This window comes from Oncorhynchus mykiss, chromosome 16 (assembly GCF_057628025.1).
Source record: "Oncorhynchus mykiss isolate SJ-2025 chromosome 16, ASM5762802v1, whole genome shotgun sequence".
Classification (NCBI taxonomy): Eukaryota; Metazoa; Chordata; class Actinopteri; order Salmoniformes; family Salmonidae; genus Oncorhynchus; species Oncorhynchus mykiss.
Window position 1 is genome coordinate 74,075,932 of NC_143037.1, and position 13,320 is coordinate 74,089,251.

The 13,320-nt window shown below is 40.6% G+C and overlaps 13 non-coding genes across 13 annotated transcripts; all 13 read right to left on the reverse strand.

Annotated features, from left to right (window-relative positions):
• Window positions 1-11: 11 nt before the first annotated feature.
• trnat-agu (transfer RNA threonine (anticodon AGU)) lies at window positions 12-85 on the reverse strand. Its single transcript has one exon. It is a non-coding gene; the product is annotated as a tRNA-Thr (tRNA).
• Window positions 86-1,032: 947 nt separating this feature from the next.
• trnah-gug (transfer RNA histidin (anticodon GUG)) lies at window positions 1,033-1,104 on the reverse strand. Its single transcript has one exon. It is a non-coding gene; the product is annotated as a tRNA-His (tRNA).
• Window positions 1,105-2,765: 1,661 nt separating this feature from the next.
• On the reverse strand, window positions 2,766-2,839 carry trnat-agu (transfer RNA threonine (anticodon AGU)). The gene has a single exon. It is a non-coding gene; the product is annotated as a tRNA-Thr (tRNA).
• A 947-nt stretch (window positions 2,840-3,786) lies between these two features.
• On the reverse strand, window positions 3,787-3,858 carry trnah-gug (transfer RNA histidin (anticodon GUG)). The gene has a single exon. It is a non-coding gene; the product is annotated as a tRNA-His (tRNA).
• Window positions 3,859-5,519: 1,661 nt separating this feature from the next.
• trnat-agu (transfer RNA threonine (anticodon AGU)) lies at window positions 5,520-5,593 on the reverse strand. The gene has a single exon. It is a non-coding gene; the product is annotated as a tRNA-Thr (tRNA).
• A 947-nt stretch (window positions 5,594-6,540) lies between these two features.
• On the reverse strand, window positions 6,541-6,612 carry trnah-gug (transfer RNA histidin (anticodon GUG)). Its single transcript has one exon. It is a non-coding gene; the product is annotated as a tRNA-His (tRNA).
• Window positions 6,613-6,896: 284 nt separating this feature from the next.
• Window positions 6,897-6,970, reverse strand: trnat-agu (transfer RNA threonine (anticodon AGU)). The gene has a single exon. It is a non-coding gene; the product is annotated as a tRNA-Thr (tRNA).
• A 947-nt stretch (window positions 6,971-7,917) lies between these two features.
• Window positions 7,918-7,989, reverse strand: trnah-gug (transfer RNA histidin (anticodon GUG)). The gene has a single exon. It is a non-coding gene; the product is annotated as a tRNA-His (tRNA).
• Window positions 7,990-9,294: 1,305 nt separating this feature from the next.
• On the reverse strand, window positions 9,295-9,366 carry trnah-gug (transfer RNA histidin (anticodon GUG)). The gene has a single exon. It is a non-coding gene; the product is annotated as a tRNA-His (tRNA).
• Window positions 9,367-9,650: 284 nt separating this feature from the next.
• Window positions 9,651-9,724, reverse strand: trnat-agu (transfer RNA threonine (anticodon AGU)). Its single transcript has one exon. It is a non-coding gene; the product is annotated as a tRNA-Thr (tRNA).
• A 947-nt stretch (window positions 9,725-10,671) lies between these two features.
• trnah-gug (transfer RNA histidin (anticodon GUG)) lies at window positions 10,672-10,743 on the reverse strand. Its single transcript has one exon. It is a non-coding gene; the product is annotated as a tRNA-His (tRNA).
• Window positions 10,744-11,027: 284 nt separating this feature from the next.
• Window positions 11,028-11,101, reverse strand: trnat-agu (transfer RNA threonine (anticodon AGU)). The gene has a single exon. It is a non-coding gene; the product is annotated as a tRNA-Thr (tRNA).
• Window positions 11,102-12,404: 1,303 nt separating this feature from the next.
• trnat-agu (transfer RNA threonine (anticodon AGU)) lies at window positions 12,405-12,478 on the reverse strand. The gene has a single exon. It is a non-coding gene; the product is annotated as a tRNA-Thr (tRNA).
• Between the last annotated feature and the right edge of the window lie 842 nt (window positions 12,479-13,320).

Below are 13,320 nucleotides of genomic sequence, written 5' to 3' on the forward strand. Positions count from 1 at the left end.
GAACAATAAAAAGGTACTGCTGAGATTTGAACTCAGGATCTCCTGTTTACTAGACAGGCACTTTAACCAACTAAGCCACAGCACCCATAAAAGTCACATATGTTGCAGATGTGAACACCCACACCTATTTGAATCAAACCAGTCTCATTAATTTAACCCACATCTCTGTCTAGCAAAATCACATCACAAAAGAGATGTCTTTTACTAATATTGGAAACGATACAGACACCTTCAATTGTCTAGCAACAGGGTTTCTTAAGCTACGTTTTGGGACGCAAAGTGGGCCTGAGCATGTGAGAGGCAGTGTTGCCAAATCCTCAGGAAGGAAAGTAGCTATTGCTGGTCCTAAAAGTAGCTAGAAGTCGCTAAATGACGTCATCACATAATTTTCATAATTGGCCAAGTGGATGTAATTGTGATTGACGCTGTAGGAGAGAGGAATAACGCCTCGGGAGAGACAAAAAGTGAGTAAAAAAACACCCTAAGTATGTTTAGAACTACAATTGAACTTTCCTCTGTCGATTCTTGTCTTTTTTCTGAATACTCACTAAATATAGCGACAAAGTCGCTAAGTTGGCAACACTGGTGAGAGGTGGGTAGCGAGATATCAGTAATCAATGGTAATCACATACTATTTCTTCGTAACTATGATCATTCGAGGACAGTACATTTTTCATTTGGGTCTCGAGATGAATAAACTCAAGAACCTCTGACATGAATTCTTAAACTATGATTTGGGACCCAAAGCGGTTATTAACATGTCATAGGTGGGTCGCGAGATATGAGTGAACATTCAGAATCATATACTATTTCTTCATAATGTTGGTCGTTCGAGGACACTGCATTTCTCATTTGGCTCTCGAGCTTAAAAATGGTAAAAACGTCTGAAACAGCAGATGAATGATTTCGTGTAAGTAATTAACCTACAATATGGTGGGGAACTTTGTCAAACGGCAGAGTTGCTGAGTTTCTTAGCTTGCATAGCAAGTCTTAACTCATTCAAAAAACAACCCTTCTAAAATTACATTGCAGTGCCGTGACCCGGATTCGAACCGGGGTTGCTGCGACCACAACGCAGAGTACTAACCACTATACGATCACGGCCAGCTACAAGAGCTGGCTTTGTAAAGCCTACATAGGCTGTGAAAGTGATGTGCACAAGCTGGCTAAACTCTTTTCATTTTGGTCTCGATAATGAATAAACTGAAGAAACAGTGGAGCTTTACACAGTCGGTAGATTTTTTCTCATTCAAAAAGTGCCCTTTTTCCGTGACATTGGAATATCTCAATTGCATCCTCCTCACGTCATCTCTAATTCTCTAAACCCATTGGTGAGAAAACCTGAGTGCCCTCCCCTCTGACCTTCTCCACCAATGTGAACAATAAAAAGGTACTGCTGAGATTTGAACTCAGTATCTCCTGTTTACTAGACAGGCACTTTACCCAACTAAGCCACAGCACCCATAAAAGTCACATATGTTGCAGATGTGAACACCCACACCTATTTGAATCAAACCAGTCTCATTAATTTAACCCACATCTCTGTCTAGCAAAATCACATCACAAAAGAGATGTCTTTTACTAATATTGGAAACGATACAGACACCTTCAATTGTCTAGCAACAGGGTTTCTTAAGCTACGTTTTGGGACGCAAAGTGGGCCTGAGCATGTGAGAGGCAGTGTTGCCAAATCCTCAGGAAGGAAAGTAGCTATTGCTGGTCCTAAAAGTAGCTAGAAGTCGCTAAATGACGTCATCACATAATTTTCATAATTGGCCAAGTGGATGTAATTGTGATTGACGCTGTAGGAGAGAGGAATAACGCCTCGGGAGAGACAAAAAGTGAGTAAAAAAACACCCTAAGTATGTTTAGAACTACAATTGAACTTTCCTCTGTCGATTCTTGTCTTTTTTCTGAATACTCACTAAATATAGCGACAAAGTCGCTAAGTTGGCAACACTGGTGAGAGGTGGGTAGCGAGATATCAGTAATCAATGGTAATCACATACTATTTCTTCGTAACTATGATCATTCGAGGACAGTACATTTTTCATTTGGGTCTCGAGATGAATAAACTCAAGAACCTCTGACATGAATTCTTAAACTATGATTTGGGACCCAAAGCGGTTATTAACATGTCATAGGTGGGTCGCGAGATATGAGTGAACATTCAGAATCATATACTATTTCTTCATAATGTTGGTCGTTCGAGGACACTGCATTTCTCATTTGGCTCTCGAGCTTAAAAATGGTAAAAACGTCTGAAACAGCAGATGAATGATTTCGTGTAAGTAATTAACCTACAATATGGTGGGGAACTTTGTCAAACGGCAGAGTTGCTGAGTTTCTTAGCTTGCATAGCAAGTCTTAACTCATTCAAAAAACAACCCTTCTAAAATTACATTGCAGTGCCGTGACCCGGATTCGAACCGGGGTTGCTGCGACCACAACGCAGAGTACTAACCACTATACGATCACGACCGGCTACAAGAGCTGGCTTTGTAAAGCCTACATAGGCTGTGAAAGTGATGTGCACAAGCTGGCTAAACTCTTTTCATTTTGGTCTCGATAATGAATAAACTGAAGAAACAGTGGAGCTTTACACAGTCGGTAGATTTTTTCTCATTCAAAAAGTGCCCTTTTTCCGTGACATTGGAATATCTCAATTGCATCCTCCTCACGTCATCTCTAATTCTCTAAACCCATTGGTGAGAAAACCTGAGTGCCCTCCCCTCTGACCTTCTCCACCAATGTGAACAATAAAAAGGTACTGCTGAGATTTGAACTCAGGATCTCCTGTTTACTAGACAGGCACTTTAACCAACTAAGCCACAGCACCCATAAAAGTCACATATGTTGCAGATGTGAACACCCACACCTATTTGAATCAAACCAGTCTCATTAATTTAACCCACATCTCTGTCTAGCAAAATCACATCACAAAAGAGATGTCTTTTACTAATATTGGAAACGATACAGACACCTTCAATTGTCTAGCAACAGGGTTTCTTAAGCTACGTTTTGGGACGCAAAGTGGGCCTGAGCATGTGAGAGGCAGTGTTGCCAAATCCTCAGGAAGGAAAGTAGCTATTGCTGGTCCTAAAAGTAGCTAGAAGTCGCTAAATGACGTCATCACATAATTTTCATAATTGGCCAAGTGGATGTAATTGTGATTGACGCTGTAGGAGAGAGGAATAACGCCTCGGGAGAGACAAAAAGTGAGTAAAAAAACACCCTAAGTATGTTTAGAACTACAATTGAACTTTCCTCTGTCGATTCTTGTCTTTTTTCTGAATACTCACTAAATATAGCGACAAAGTCGCTAAGTTGGCAACACTGGTGAGAGGTGGGTAGCGAGATATCAGTAATCAATGGTAATCACATACTATTTCTTCGTAACTATGATCATTCGAGGACAGTACATTTTTCATTTGGGTCTCGAGATGAATAAACTCAAGAACCTCTGACATGAATTCTTAAACTATGATTTGGGACCCAAAGCGGTTATTAACATGTCATAGGTGGGTCGCGAGATATGAGTGAACATTCAGAATCATATACTATTTCTTCATAATGTTGGTCGTTCGAGGACACTGCATTTCTCATTTGGCTCTCGAGCTTAAAAATGGTAAAAACGTCTGAAACAGCAGATGAATGATTTCGTGTAAGTAATTAACCTACAATATGGTGGGGAACTTTGTCAAACGGCAGAGTTGCTGAGTTTCTTAGCTTGCATAGCAAGTCTTAACTCATTCAAAAAACAACCCTTCTAAAATTACATTGCAGTGCCGTGACCCGGATTCGAACCGGGGTTGCTGCGACCACAACGCAGAGTACTAACCACTATACGATCACGGCCAGCTACAAGAGCTGGCTTTGTAAAGCCTACATAGGCTGTGAAAGTGATGTGCACAAGCTGGCTAAACTCTTTTCATTTTGGTCTCGATAATGAATAAACTGAAGAAACAGTGGAGCTTTACACAGTCGGTAGATTTTTTCTCATTCAAAAAGTGCCCTTTTTCCGTGACATTGGAATATCTCAATTGCATCCTCCTCACGTCATCTCTAATTCTCTAAACCCATTGGTGAGAAAACCTGAGTGCCCTCCCCTCTGACCTTCTCCACCAATGTGAACAATAAAAAGGTACTGCTGAGATTTGAACTCAGTATCTCCTGTTTACTAGACAGGCACTTTACCCAACTAAGCCACAGCACCCATAAAAGTCACATATGTTGCAGATGTGAACACCCACACCTATTTGAATCAAACCAGTCTCATTAATTTAACCCACATCTCTGTCTAGCAAAATCACATCACAAAAGAGATGTCTTTTACTAATATTGGAAACGATACAGACACCTTCAATTGTCTAGCAACAGGGTTTCTTAAGCTACGTTTTGGGACGCAAAGTGGGCCTGAGCATGTGAGAGGCAGTGTTGCCAAATCCTCAGGAAGGAAAGTAGCTATTGCTGGTCCTAAAAGTAGCTAGAAGTCGCTAAATGACGTCATCACATAATTTTCATAATTGGCCAAGTGGATGTAATTGTGATTGACGCTGTAGGAGAGAGGAATAACGCCTCGGGAGAGACAAAAAGTGAGTAAAAAAACACCCTAAGTATGTTTAGAACTACAATTGAACTTTCCTCTGTCGATTCTTGTCTTTTTTCTGAATACTCACTAAATATAGCGACAAAGTCGCTAAGTTGGCAACACTGGTGAGAGGTGGGTAGCGAGATATCAGTAATCAATGGTAATCACATACTATTTCTTCGTAACTATGATCATTCGAGGACAGTACATTTTTCATTTGGGTCTCGAGATGAATAAACTCAAGAACCTCTGACATGAATTCTTAAACTATGATTTGGGACCCAAAGCGGTTATTAACATGTCATAGGTGGGTCGCGAGATATGAGTGAACATTCAGAATCATATACTATTTCTTCATAATGTTGGTCGTTCGAGGACACTGCATTTCTCATTTGGCTCTCGAGCTTAAAAATGGTAAAAACGTCTGAAACAGCAGATGAATGATTTCGTGTAAGTAATTAACCTACAATATGGTGGGGAACTTTGTCAAACGGCAGAGTTGCTGAGTTTCTTAGCTTGCATAGCAAGTCTTAACTCATTCAAAAAACAACCCTTCTAAAATTACATTGCAGTGCCGTGACCCGGATTCGAACCGGGGTTGCTGCGACCACAACGCAGAGTACTAACCACTATACGATCACGACCGGCTACAAGAGCTGGCTTTGTAAAGCCTACATAGGCTGTGAAAGTGATGTGCACAAGCTGGCTAAACTCTTTTCATTTTGGTCTCGATAATGAATAAACTGAAGAAACAGTGGAGCTTTACACAGTCGGTAGATTTTTTCTCATTCAAAAAGTGCCCTTTTTCCGTGACATTGGAATATCTCAATTGCATCCTCCTCACGTCATCTCTAATTCTCTAAACCCATTGGTGAGAAAACCTGAGTGCCCTCCCCTCTGACCTTCTCCACCAATGTGAACAATAAAAAGGTACTGCTGAGATTTGAACTCAGGATCTCCTGTTTACTAGACAGGCACTTTAACCAACTAAGCCACAGCACCCATAAAAGTCACATATGTTGCAGATGTGAACACCCACACCTATTTGAATCAAACCAGTCTCATTAATTTAACCCACATCTCTGTCTAGCAAAATCACATCACAAAAGAGATGTCTTTTACTAATATTGGAAACGATACAGACACCTTCAATTGTCTAGCAACAGGGTTTCTTAAGCTACGTTTTGGGACGCAAAGTGGGCCTGAGCATGTGAGAGGCAGTGTTGCCAAATCCTCAGGAAGGAAAGTAGCTATTGCTGGTCCTAAAAGTAGCTAGAAGTCGCTAAATGACGTCATCACATAATTTTCATAATTGGCCAAGTGGATGTAATTGTGATTGACGCTGTAGGAGAGAGGAATAACGCCTCGGGAGAGACAAAAAGTGAGTAAAAAAACACCCTAAGTATGTTTAGAACTACAATTGAACTTTCCTCTGTCGATTCTTGTCTTTTTTCTGAATACTCACTAAATATAGCGACAAAGTCGCTAAGTTGGCAACACTGGTGAGAGGTGGGTAGCGAGATATCAGTAATCAATGGTAATCACATACTATTTCTTCGTAACTATGATCATTCGAGGACAGTACATTTTTCATTTGGGTCTCGAGATGAATAAACTCAAGAACCTCTGACATGAATTCTTAAACTATGATTTGGGACCCAAAGCGGTTATTAACATGTCATAGGTGGGTCGCGAGATATGAGTGAACATTCAGAATCATATACTATTTCTTCATAATGTTGGTCGTTCGAGGACACTGCATTTCTCATTTGGCTCTCGAGCTTAAAAATGGTAAAAACGTCTGAAACAGCAGATGAATGATTTCGTGTAAGTAATTAACCTACAATATGGTGGGGAACTTTGTCAAACGGCAGAGTTGCTGAGTTTCTTAGCTTGCATAGCAAGTCTTAACTCATTCAAAAAACAACCCTTCTAAAATTACATTGCAGTGCCGTGACCCGGATTCGAACCGGGGTTGCTGCGACCACAACGCAGAGTACTAACCACTATACGATCACGGCCGGCTACAAGAGCTGGCTTTGTAAAGCCTACATAGGCTGTGAAAGTGATGTGCACAAGCTGGCTAAACTCTTTTCATTTTGGTCTCGATAATGAATAAACTGAAGAAACAGTGGAGCTTTACACAGTCGGTAGATTTTTTCTCATTCAAAAAGTGCCCTTTTTCCGTGACATTGGAATATCTCAATTGCATCCTCCTCACGTCATCTCTAATTCTCTAAACCCATTGGTGAGAAAACCTGAGTGCCCTCCCCTCTGACCTTCTCCACCAATGTGAACAATAAAAAGGTACTGCTGAGATTTGAACTCAGGATCTCCTGTTTACTAGACAGGCACTTTAACCAACTAAGCCACAGCACCCATAAAAGTCACATATGTTGCAGATGTGAACACCCACACCTATTTGAATCAAACCAGTCTCATTAATTTAACCCACATCTCTGTCTAGCAAAATCACATCACAAAAGAGATGTCTTTTACTAATATTGGAAACGATACAGACACCTTCAATTGTCTAGCAACAGGGTTTCTTAAGCTACGTTTTGGGACGCAAAGTGGGCCTGAGCATGTGAGAGGCAGTGTTGCCAAATCCTCAGGAAGGAAAGTAGCTATTGCTGGTCCTAAAAGTAGCTAGAAGTCGCTAAATGACGTCATCACATAATTTTCATAATTGGCCAAGTGGATGTAATTGTGATTGACGCTGTAGGAGAGAGGAATAACGCCTCGGGAGAGACAAAAAGTGAGTAAAAAAACACCCTAAGTATGTTTAGAACTACAATTGAACTTTCCTCTGTCGATTCTTGTCTTTTTTCTGAATACTCACTAAATATAGCGACAAAGTCGCTAAGTTGGCAACACTGGTGAGAGGTGGGTAGCGAGATATCAGTAATCAATGGTAATCACATACTATTTCTTCGTAACTATGATCATTCGAGGACAGTACATTTTTCATTTGGGTCTCGAGATGAATAAACTCAAGAACCTCTGACATGAATTCTTAAACTATGATTTGGGACCCAAAGCGGTTATTAACATGTCATAGGTGGGTCGCGAGATATGAGTGAACATTCAGAATCATATACTATTTCTTCATAATGTTGGTCGTTCGAGGACACTGCATTTCTCATTTGGCTCTCGAGCTTAAAAATGGTAAAAACGTCTGAAACAGCAGATGAATGATTTCGTGTAAGTAATTAACCTACAATATGGTGGGGAACTTTGTCAAACGGCAGAGTTGCTGAGTTTCTTAGCTTGCATAGCAAGTCTTAACTCATTCAAAAAACAACCCTTCTAAAATTACATTGCAGTGCCGTGACCCGGATTCGAACCGGGGTTGCTGCGACCACAACGCAGAGTACTAACCACTATACGATCACGGCCAGCTACAAGAGCTGGCTTTGTAAAGCCTACATAGGCTGTGAAAGTGATGTGCACAAGCTGGCTAAACTCTTTTCATTTTGGTCTCGATAATGAATAAACTGAAGAAACAGTGGAGCTTTACACAGTCGGTAGATTTTTTCTCATTCAAAAAGTGCCCTTTTTCCGTGACATTGGAATATCTCAATTGCATCCTCCTCACGTCATCTCTAATTCTCTAAACCCATTGGTGAGAAAACCTGAGTGCCCTCCCCTCTGACCTTCTCCACCAATGTGAACAATAAAAAGGTATTGCTGAGATTTGAACTCAGTATCTCCTGTTTACTAGACAGGCACTTTACCCAACTAAGCCACAGCACCCATAAAAGTCACATATGTTGCAGATGTGAACACCCACACCTATTTGAATCAAACCAGTCTCATTAATTTAACCCACATCTCTGTCTAGCAAAATCACATCACAAAAGAGATGTCTTTTACTAATATTGGAAACGATACAGACACCTTCAATTGTCTAGCAACAGGGTTTCTTAAGCTACGTTTTGGGACGCAAAGTGGGCCTGAGCATGTGAGAGGCAGTGTTGCCAAATCCTCAGGAAGGAAAGTAGCTATTGCTGGTCCTAAAAGTAGCTAGAAGTCGCTAAATGACGTCATCACATAATTTTCATAATTGGCCAAGTGGATGTAATTGTGATTGACGCTGTAGGAGAGAGGAATAACGCCTCGGGAGAGACAAAAAGTGAGTAAAAAAACACCCTAAGTATGTTTAGAACTACAATTGAACTTTCCTCTGTCGATTCTTGTCTTTTTTCTGAATACTCACTAAATATAGCGACAAAGTCGCTAAGTTGGCAACACTGGTGAGAGGTGGGTAGCGAGATATCAGTAATCAATGGTAATCACATACTATTTCTTCGTAACTATGATCATTCGAGGACAGTACATTTTTCATTTGGGTCTCGAGATGAATAAACTCAAGAACCTCTGACATGAATTCTTAAACTATGATTTGGGACCCAAAGCGGTTATTAACATGTCATAGGTGGGTCGCGAGATATGAGTGAACATTCAGAATCATATACTATTTCTTCATAATGTTGGTCGTTCGAGGACACTGCATTTCTCATTTGGCTCTCGAGCTTAAAAATGGTAAAAACGTCTGAAACAGCAGATGAATGATTTCGTGTAAGTAATTAACCTACAATATGGTGGGGAACTTTGTCAAACGGCAGAGTTGCTGAGTTTCTTAGCTTGCATAGCAAGTCTTAACTCATTCAAAAAACAACCCTTCTAAAATTACATTGCAGTGCCGTGACCCGGATTCGAACCGGGGTTGCTGCGACCACAACGCAGAGTACTAACCACTATACGATCACGGCCAGCTACAAGAGCTGGCTTTGTAAAGCCTACATAGGCTGTGAAAGTGATGTGCACAAGCTGGCTAAACTCTTTTCATTTTGGTCTCGATAATGAATAAACTGAAGAAACAGTGGAGCTTTACACAGTCGGTAGATTTTTTCTCATTCAAAAAGTGCCCTTTTTCCGTGACATTGGAATATCTCAATTGCATCCTCCTCACGTCATCTCTAATTCTCTAAACCCATTGGTGAGAAAACCTGAGTGCCCTCCCCTCTGACCTTCTCCACCAATGTGAACAATAAAAAGGTACTGCTGAGATTTGAACTCAGGATCTCCTGTTTACTAGACAGGCACTTTAACCAACTAAGCCACAGCACCCATAAAAGTCACATATGTTGCAGATGTGAACACCCACACCTATTTGAATCAAACCAGTCTCATTAATTTAACCCACATCTCTGTCTAGCAAAATCACATCACAAAAGAGATGTCTTTTACTAATATTGGAAACGATACAGACACCTTCAATTGTCTAGCAACAGGGTTTCTTAAGCTACGTTTTGGGACGCAAAGTGGGCCTGAGCATGTGAGAGGCAGTGTTGCCAAATCCTCAGGAAGGAAAGTAGCTATTGCTGGTCCTAAAAGTAGCTAGAAGTCGCTAAATGACGTCATCACATAATTTTCATAATTGGCCAAGTGGATGTAATTGTGATTGACGCTGTAGGAGAGAGGAATAACGCCTCGGGAGAGACAAAAAGTGAGTAAAAAAACACCCTAAGTATGTTTAGAACTACAATTGAACTTTCTTCTGTCGATTCTTGTCTTTTTTCTGAATACTCACTAAATATAGCGACAAAGTCGCTAAGTTGGCAACACTGGTGAGAGGTGGGTAGCGAGATATCAGTAATCAATGGTAATCACATACTATTTCTTCGTAACTATGATCATTCGAGGACAGTACATTTTTCATTTGGGTCTCGAGATGAATAAACTCAAGAACCTCTGACATGAATTCTTAAACTATGATTTGGGACCCAAAGCGGTTATTAACATGTCATAGGTGGGTCGCGAGATATGAGTGAACATTCAGAATCATATACTATTTCTTCATAATGTTGGTCGTTCGAGGACACTGCATTTCTCATTTGGCTCTCGAGCTTAAAAATTGTAAAAACGTCTGAAACAGCAGATGAATGATTTCGTGTAAGTAATTAACCTACAATATGGTGGGGAACTTTGTCAAACGGCAGAGTTGCTGAGTTTCTTAGCTTGCATAGCAAGTCTTAACTCATTCAAAAAACAACCCTTCTAAAATTACATTGCAGTGCCGTGACCCGGATTCGAACCGGGGTTGCTGCGACCACAACGCAGAGTACTAACCACTATACGATCACGGCCGGCTACAAGAGCTGGCTTTGTAAAGCCTACATAGGCTGTGAAAGTGATGTGCACAAGCTGGCTAAACTCTTTTCATTTTGGTCTCGATAATGAATAAACTGAAGAAACAGTGGAGCTTTACACAGTCGGTAGATTTTTTCTCATTCAAAAAGTGCCCTTTTTCCGTGACATTGGAATATCTCAATTGCATCCTCCTCACGTCATCTCTAATTCTCTAAACCCATTGGTGAGAAAACCTGAGTGCCCTCCCCTCTGACCTTCTCCACCAATGTGAACAATAAAAAGGTACTGCTGAGATTTGAACTCAGGATCTCCTGTTTACTAGACAGGCACTTTAACCAACTAAGCCACAGCACCCATAAAAGTCACATATGTTGCAGATGTGAACACCCACACCTATTTGAATCAAACCAGTCTCATTAATTTAACCCACATCTCTGTCTAGCAAAATCACATCACAAAAGAGATGTCTTTTACTAATATTGGAAACGATACAGACACCTTCAATTGTCTAGCAACAGGGTTTCTTAAGCTACGTTTTGGGACGCAAAGTGGGCCTGAGCATGTGAGAGGCAGTGTTGCCAAATCCTCAGGAAGGAAAGTAGCTATTGCTGGTCCTAAAAGTAGCTAGAAGTCGCTAAATGACGTCATCACATAATTTTCATAATTGGCCAAGTGGATGTAATTGTGATTGACGCTGTAGGAGAGAGGAATAACGCCTCGGGAGAGACAAAAAGTGAGTAAAAAAACACCCTAAGTATGTTTAGAACTACAATTGAACTTTCTTCTGTCGATTCTTGTCTTTTTTCTGAATACTCACTAAATACAGCGACAAAGTCGCTAAGTTGGCAACACTGGTGAGAGGTGGGTAGCGAGATATCAGTAATCAATGGTAATCACATACTATTTCTTCGTAACTATGATCATTCGAGGACAGTACATTTTTCATTTGGGTCTCGAGCTGAATAAACTCAAGAACCTCTGACATGAATTCTTAAACTATGATTTGGGACCCAAAGCGGTTATTAACATGTCATAGGTGGGTCGCGAGATATGAGTGAACATTCAGAATCATATACTATTTCTTCATAATGTTGGTCGTTCGAGGACACTGCATTTCTCATTTGGCTCTCGAGCTTAAAAATGGTAAAAACGTCTGAAACAGCAGATGAATGATTTCGTGTAAGTAATTAACCTACAATATGGTGGGGAACTTTGTCAAACGGCAGAGTTGCTGAGTTTCTTAGCTTGCATAGCAAGTCTTAACTCATTCAAAAAACAACCCTTCTAAAATTACATTGCAGTGCCGTGACCCGGATTCGAATCGGGGTTGCTGCGACCACAACGCAGAGTACTAACCACTATACGATCACGGCCGGCTACAAGAGCTGGCTTTGTAAAGCCTACATAGGCTGTGAAAGTGATGTGCACAAGCTGGCTAAACTCTTTTCATTTTGGTCTCGATAATGAATAAACTGAAGAAACAGTGGAGCTTTACACAGTCGGTAGGTTTTTTCTCATTCAAAAAGTGCCCTTTTTCCGTGACATTGGAATATCTCAATTGCATCCTCCTCACGTCATCTCTAATTCTCTAAACCCATTGGTGAGAAAACCTGAGTGCCCTCCCCTCTGACCTTCTCCACCAATGTGAACAATAAAAAGGTACTGCTGAGATTTGAACTCAGGATCTCCTGTTTACTAGACAGGCACTTTAACCAACTAAGCCACAGCACCCATAAAAGTGATATATGTTGCAGATGTGAACACCCACACCTATTTGAATCAAACCAGTCTCATTAATTTAACCCACATCTCTGTCTAGCAAAATCACATCACAAAAGAGATGTCTTTTACTAATATTGGAAACGATACAGACACCTTCAATTGTCTAGCAACAGGGTTTCTTAAGCTACGTTTTGGGACGCAAAGTGGGCCTGAGCATGTGAGAGGCAGTGTTGCCAAATCCTCAGGAAGGAAAGTAGCTATTGCTGGTCCTAAAAGTAGCTAGAAGTCGCTAAATGACGTCATCACATAATTTTCATAATTGGCCAAGTGGATGTAATTGTGATTGACGCTGTAGGAGAGAGGAATAACGCCTCGGGAGAGACAAAAAGTGAGTAAAAAAACACCCTAAGTATGTTTAGAACTACAATTGAACTTTCTTCTGTCGATTCTTGTCTTTTTTCTGAATACTCACTAAATATAGCGACAAAGTCGCTAAGTTGGCAACACTGGTGAGAGGTGGGTAGCGAGATATCAGTAATCAATGGTAATCACATACTATTTCTTCGTAACTATGATCATTCGAGGACAGTACATTTTTCATTTGGGTCTCGAGATGAATAAACTCAAGAACCTCTGACATGAATTCTTAAACTATGATTTGGGACCCAAAGCGGTTATTAACATGTCATAGGTGGGTCGCGAGATATGAGTGAACATTCAGAATCATATACTATTTCTTCATAATGTTGGTCGTTCGAGGACACTGCATTTCTCATTTGGCTCTCGAGCTTAAAAATGGTAAAAACGTCTGAAACAGCAGATGAATGATTTCGTGTAAGTAATTAACCTAC